We start from the raw sequence: 7,535 nt of genomic DNA, 5'->3' as shown, positions 1-7,535 counted from the left end.
GCCTCTGCTAGACTCATCCTGGACATTCCCCACCGCAAACATATCTCCATTCACCTGAGAGACCTCCAATGGCTTCCTATCGAGAAAATAATTAACTTCAAACTCCTCATCCATCCATAAAAGGCCCTCCACGACCTAGGACCCGCCTACATCAACCACCACATCGATAAGCACTAGCCACCGTACCCCGCATACGGAAGACCTCAGCTTGTGGAAGCTTGAACACCCTCCCCCTGCACCTCAAGCAGTCACCATCCCTATCTCAATTCAGGAAGAACCTTAAAACCTGGCTCTTCAACTGAAGTTTAGAGGACAAACCTCCTTAGTGCCTTGAGACCCTTACGGGTGAGTAATTGCACTTTATAAACCGTGATTTGATTTGATTCGATTTGACTGATGGAGATGCTTGTTCCCTGCAAAACTCAATAAAATCTGTTAAAAAAGTATTAAAAGTACAGCACAGCTTTATTATAAGATCTGTTTCCCAGCTAGTACTCATTCCTGGATGAACTTTGATCCAATTAGTTAACTACTGCATCACACAAGCCTTCTTTATGGAATAGGTGTGTAACAGGGACTAAAATTGGAAACTAAGGGTCTTATTTAGAGTTTGGTGGATAGATAATGCATCACAAGTATGGTTGATACCCTGCACACCATTTTATGAGCGCATTATAGCCTATGTCACTTGCAATACTGAGGATGGTATATCTGCCACATTTTTATGGAGTATCCTGTCCACCAAACTCTAAATAAGGCCATAGGGGTCTAATTATAAGTGCAGGGCTCACTTTCCGATCCCTGTTAAAACGCCTATTTGCATAGTAACTGGTATTACGAGTAATGTGATTTTTATCATGACCTCACAGTTTTTTCCCCTTATAAATTCTGGTAGGTAAAACCTGCCAACATTTATTAGGGGGGAAAGGCCAGAAAAAAGACAAAACTTGGAATTTGATGTGTTAAATATCAATTCTGCATATAGGCCTCGTTTTTCAGTTGAAAACCCAGAATAGGAGGTATTTACCACACTTAAAACGTCACCCTGGGGTAATGGTATTTACCACATGTGGTAAATATCCCACTCTATTCTGACAAACTTGTAATGAGAGCCTTAGAGTCCTTGCTTGATGAAAGCTGCGATGACAATTCGAATTCTAGCTTCTGCATCTGGATCTAGAGGATGCTGTGGGATAAGAAGTAATTCAATAACAATATCAGCTGAGAGCATACATGTCATATCGTTATCATGCTTGGACCACAAAGCCCTTTGTTTGAGAAATTCCTCAGGTAATGGTACATGTTTTAATTATCTCCTCCAAAGCCCCACATCGATTCACATAACACAGACAATCCTTCATTTTCATCTAGCTTGGGCATGTTTAGAAATACACCACTGGATGTGTACCACACAGTGCAATTCAGTGGTCACAACAAATCTCAATCTAATTGATTTGCCGGTGAAGTTGGACTTAGCAGAGCACGTCAACCGGTTATAAAGTGATAAAACAGGATCATTAATGTGATGTGGGACACGCCTATTGGAAATGGCGACTGCACCAATAGAGAAAGGCAAAGATGGGAATTAGGAAGTCAATCAGATATGCTGTAGGTTTTTTGTTACTTACACACTTTGTGAATGGGCCATTTCGATCACCCAAAATCAGGACATTCATCCTGTGAAATAAGGTGCCTTATTTCGGGAAGAACTTGTTTACACCTTTGAAAGTGAGTCCCGCCCACTGTTTCAGAAACCTGCGGTGGAAAAGGTGGTCCGCTCACATTGCAATGCAACCAAATAGCTTTTATTGCTTTAAGTGTAATCCAACATAGAGAAACGTCCTATCCCCCTCTGAGGCCACCTGCCGACTGCTCTTTCACAGGATGCACATTCTAGATCCCACTTTACTGGGCCTTCTGAGCCACTAACTCAAACGTCTTGTCAGACGACTGAATAAACCAGATCAGGAGCCACGTTTGACAGCCAATTTTTTTTTTGCGAAAAAAATGCATTTGAATGTAAATCATAACGAATTCCTCTCTGTTAGAAGTTCCCAGGGCAACAAATAAATGGCACTGAGAAACATCTATAAAGGCGTTTGTGTGTCAGAAGGATCACCGAGTTCAAGGAGTAGGTTACCGAAAACCAAGCGGTGACCATGACTGCTAAGCGGCCAGTGCAAAAACATATGGACCAAGTTGCAGATGTCCACTTGATGTTGGAGGGCTGAAAATCAACGATTAAATAACCTGGGAGTTTTAAGCACCGAGGAATGGTCAGAGGGTCTTGATGCCAGGGGTTTCATTGCAAAAATGCTTTTACAAGCTTTCCACGATTTAAAGATGTATAACTGTTGCCTTGAGACTCAGTCCATACATGCAGGGCATGACTGACCCTGACCAATACGGTTTCATTTCCTAAGAGAAGATGTTCAGACAACACACAGAGGATCTTGCACCTCGTGGATAAGGCACAGTGATCCGCAAGTGACGCTTTACTCTTAGCTGTCAACGTGGACAAAATATCCAATAGAGTTTTGTGAGAAGGTAGCCTCTTTCTAGCCTTGTTACCCCCACTTTTGGCCTGTTTGTGAGTGTATGTCAGGGTGTTTGTCACTGTTTTCACTGTCTCACTGGGATCCTGATAGCCAGGCCTCAGTGCTCATAGTGAAAACACTATGTTTTCAGTATGTTTGTTATGTGTCACTGGGATCCTGCTAGTCAGGACCCCAGTGCTCATAAGGTTGAGGCCTATATGTATGTGTCACTGGGACCCTGTCACACAGGACCCCAGTGCTCATAGGTGTGCATGTATGTGTTCCCTGTGTGGTGCCTAACTGTCTCACTGAGGCTCTGCTAACCAGAACCTCAGTGGTTATGCTCTCTCATTACTTTCAAATTGTCACTAACAGGCTAGTGACCATTTTTACCAATTTACATTGGCTTACTGGAACACCCTTATAATTCCCTAGTATATGGTACTGAGGTACCCAGGGTATTGGGGTTCCAGGAGATCCCTATGGGCTGCAGCATTTCTTTTGCCACCCATAGGGAGCTCTGACAATTCTTACACAGGCCTGCCACTGCAGCCTGAGTGAAATAACGTCCACGTTATTTCACAGCCATTTTTCACTGCACTTAAGTAACTTATAAGTCACCTATATGTCTAACCTTTACCTGGTAAAGGTTAGGTGCAAAGTTACTTAGTGTGAGGGCACCCTGGCACTAGCCAAGGTGCCCCCACATTGTTCAGAGCCAATTCACTGAACTTTGTGAGTGCGGGGACACCATTACACGCGTGCACTACATATAGGTCACTACCTATATGTGGCTTCACCATGGTAACTCCGAATATGGCCATGTAACATGTCTATGATCATGGAATTGCCCCCTCTATGCCATCCTGGCATTGTTGGTACAAGTCCATGATCCCAGTGGTCTGTAGCACAGACCCTGGTACTGCCAGACTACCCTTCCTGGGGTTTCTCTGCAGCTGCTGCTGCTGCCAACCCCTCAGACAGGCAGCTGCCCTCCTGGGGTCCAGCCAGGCCTGGCCCAGGATGGCAGAACAAAGAACTTCCTGTGAGAGAGGGTGTGACACCCTCTCCCTTTGGAAAATGGTGTGAAGGCAGGGGAGGAGTAGCCTCCCCCAGCCTCTGGAAATGCTTTGTTGGGCACAGATGTGCCCAATTCTGCATAAGCCAGTCTACACCGGTTCAGGGACCCCTTAGCCCCTGCTCTGGCGCGAAACTGGACAAAGGAAAGGGGAGTGACCACTCCCCTGACCTGCACCTCCCCTGGGAGGTGTCCAGAGCTCCTCCAGTGTGCTCCAGACCTCTGCCATCTTGGAAACAGAGGTGCTGCTGGCACACTGGACTGCTCTGAGTGGCCAGTGCCACCAGGTGACGTCAGAGACTCCTTGTGATAGGCTCCTTCAGGTGTTAGTAGCCTTTCCTCTCTCCTAGGTAGCCAAACCCTCTTTTCTGGCTATTTAGGGTCTCTGTCTCTGGGGAAACGGCAGATAACGAATGCATGAGCTCAGCCGAGTTCCTCTGCATCTCCCTCTTCACCTTCTGATAAGGAATCGACCGCTGACCGCGCTGGAAGCCTGCAAACCTGCAACATAGTAGCAAAGACGACTACTGCAACTCTGTAACGCTGATCCTGCCGCCTTCTCGACTGTTTTCCTGCTTGTGCATGCTGTGGGGGTAGTCTGCCTCCTCTCTGCACCAGAAGCTCCGAAGAAATCTCCCGTGGGTCGACGGAATCTTCCCCCTGCAACCGCAGGCACCAAAAAGCTGCATCTCCGGTCCCTTGGGTCTCCTCTCAGCACGACGAGCGAGGTCCCTCGAATCCAGCGACACCGTCCAAGTGACCCCCACAGTCCAGTGACTCTTCAGCCCAAGTTTGGTGGAGGTAAGTCCTTGCCTCACCTCGCTGGGCTGCATTGCTGGGAACCGCGACTTTGCAAGCTACTCCGGCCCCTGTGCACTTCCGGCGGAAATCCTTCGTGCACAGCCAAGCCTGGGTCCACGGCACTCTAACCTGCATTGCACGACTTTCTAAGTTGGTCTCCGGCGACGTGGGACTCCTTTGTGCAACTTCGGCGAGCACCGTTTCACGCATCCTCGTAGTGCCTGTTTCTGGCACTTCTCCGGGTGCTACCTGCTTCAGTGAGGGCTCTTTGCCTTGCTCGACGTCCCCTCTCTCTGCAGGTCCAATTTGCGACCTCCTGGTCCCTCCTGGGCCCCAGCAGCGTCCAAAAACGCCAAACGCACGATTTGCGTGTAGCAAGGCTTGTTGGCGTCCATCCGGCGGGAAAACACTTCTGCACGACTCTCCAAGGCGTGGGGGATCCATCCTCCAAAGGGGAAGTCTCTAGCCCTTGTCGTTCCTGCAGTATTCACAGTTCTTCAGCCTAGTAAGAGCTTCTTTGCACCAACCGCTGGCATTTCTTGGGCATCTGCCCATCTCCGAGCTGCTTGTGACTTTTGGACTTGGTCCCCTTGTTCCACAGGTACCTTCAGACAGGAATCCATCGTTGTTGCATTGCTGATTTGTGTTTTCCTTGCATTCTCCCTCTAACACGACTATTTTGTCCTTAGGGGAACTTTGGTGCACTTTGCACTCACTTTTCAGGGTCTTGGGGAGGGTTATTTTTCTAACTCTCACTATTTTCTAATAGTCCCAGCGACCCTCTACAAGGTCACATAGGTTTGGGGTCCATTCGTGGTTCGCATTCCACTTTTGGAGTATATGGTTTGTGTTGCCCCTATCCCTATGTTTCCCCATTGCATCCTATTGTAACTATACATTGTTTGCACTGTTTTCTAAGACTATACTGCATATTTTTGCTATTGTGTATATATATCTTGTGTATATTTCCTATCCTCTCACTGAGGGTACACTCTAAGATACTTTGGCATATTGTCATAAAAATAAAGTACCTTTATTTTTAGTATAACTGTGTATTGTGTTTTCTTATGATATTGTGCATATGACACTAAGTGGTACTGTAGTAGCTTCACACGTCTCCTAGTTCAGCCTAAGCTGCTCTGCTAAGCTACCATTATCTATCAGCCTAAGCTGCTAGACACCCTATACACTAATAAGGGATAACTGGGCCTGGTGCAAGGTGCAAGTACCCCTTGGTACTCACTACAAGCCAGTCCAGCCTCCTACATTGGTTGTGCAGTGGTGGGATAAGTGCTTGAGACTACTTACCACTCTTGTCATTGTACTTTTCATAAGAGAAAAATATACAAAACAAGGTCAGTGTATATACACATAGCCAAAAAGTTTTGCATTTCCTCTTTTCACTCTTTTCTAAGTGCTGAAAAGTACTACTAAACTTTCAAAAAGTTCTTAAAAGTTTAAAAAGTTTTTTTCTGTCTTTAAAAAAAAGTTCTGAAAACTTTTTTCTCTTTGTCTATCACTTTAACTCTCTCTAAAAATGTCTGGCACAGGCCAAAATGTTGAACTGTCCAAACTTGCATATGATCACCTTAGCTGGAAAGGAGCAAGGAGTCTCTGCATAGAGAGAGGTTTGAGTGTAGGGAAGAATCCTTCCTTAGAACTGTTAATTAATATGCTTAGAGTACAGGATAAGGCCATAAGTGCCCAATCTGTAGAAAAAGTAGCTAATGGTTCTCAATCTGATCCAGGGACTCCCCCAGGAAAAGGTTCAGGAAAGAAACTTCTCAGCCTGCCCATTACTAGACAGTCTAGCATAGTTGGTACAGAGGTTGAATCACATCATACTGATGATGTGCTCTCACATTATACTGGTAGCCAAGCTGTTAGGGTGCCCTCTGTAAGGGACAGGTCTCCTTCTGTTCATTCCCATCATACCTCTGTATCTAGAAATGTCCCTCCCACCCACCCTGATGACAGATTGTTAGAAAGGGAGCTCAATAGATTGAGAGTGGAGCAAACCAGACTGAAGCTCAAGAAGCAACAGCTGGATTTGGATAGACAGTCTTTAGAAATAGAGAGGGAAAGACAGAAGATGGGTTTAGATACCCATGGTGGCAGCAGCAGTATTCCCCATAGTCATCCTGCAAAAGAGCATGATTCCAGGAATCTGCATAAGATAGTTCCCCCTTATAAGGAGGGGGATGACATTAACAAGTGGTTTGCTGCACTTGAGAGGGCCTGTGTTGTACAGGATGTCCCTCAAAGGCAGTGGGCTGCTATCCTATGGCTATCATTTAGTGGAAAGGGTAGGGATAGACTCCTTACTGTGAAAGAAAATGATGCCAAGAATTTTACAGTTCTTAAGAATGCACTCCTGGATGGTTATGGCTTAACCACTGAACAGTACAGGATAAAGTTCAGAGAGACCAAAAAGGAGTCTTCACAAGACTGGGTTGATTTCATTGACCATTCAGTGAAGGCCTTGGAGGGGTGGTTACATGGCAGTAAAGTTACTGATTATGAAAGCCTGTATAACACAATCCTGAGAGAGCATATACTTAATAATTGTGTGTCTGATTTGTTGCACCAGTACCTGGTAGACTCTGATCTGACCTCTCCCCAAGAATTGGGAAAGAAGGCAGACAAATGGGTCAGAACAAGGGTGAACAGAAAAGTTCATACAGGGGGTGACAAAGATGGCAATAAGAAGAAAGATGGTGAAAAATCTCAAGATAAGCATGGGGATAAGGGTAAAACCAAAGATCCCACTTCAAATCTTAAACACTCTTCAGAGGGTGGGGATAAAACAAATTCTTCCTCTTCTTCCCAACCTGCACACATTAAAAAGCCCTGGTGCTTTGTGTGTAAAAACAGAGGTCATAGGCCAGGGGATAAGTCCTGTCCAGGTAAACCCCCTGAGCCTACCACCACTAATACATCAAGCTCTAGTGCCCCTAGCAGTAGTGGTACTAGTGGTGGGACTGCTGGCAACAGTCAAGCAAAGGGTGTAGTTGGGTTCACTTATGGGTCCATAGTGGAAACTGATGTAATCAGTCCCAAGACAGTTTCTGTCACACCTAGTGGCACTGGCCTTGCCACACTGGCTGCTTGTCCCCTTA

This window comes from Pleurodeles waltl, chromosome 6 (assembly GCF_031143425.1).
Source record: "Pleurodeles waltl isolate 20211129_DDA chromosome 6, aPleWal1.hap1.20221129, whole genome shotgun sequence".
Taxonomy (NCBI): domain Eukaryota; kingdom Metazoa; phylum Chordata; class Amphibia; order Caudata; family Salamandridae; genus Pleurodeles; species Pleurodeles waltl.
Note: the sequence above shows the minus strand (reverse complement) of the source record.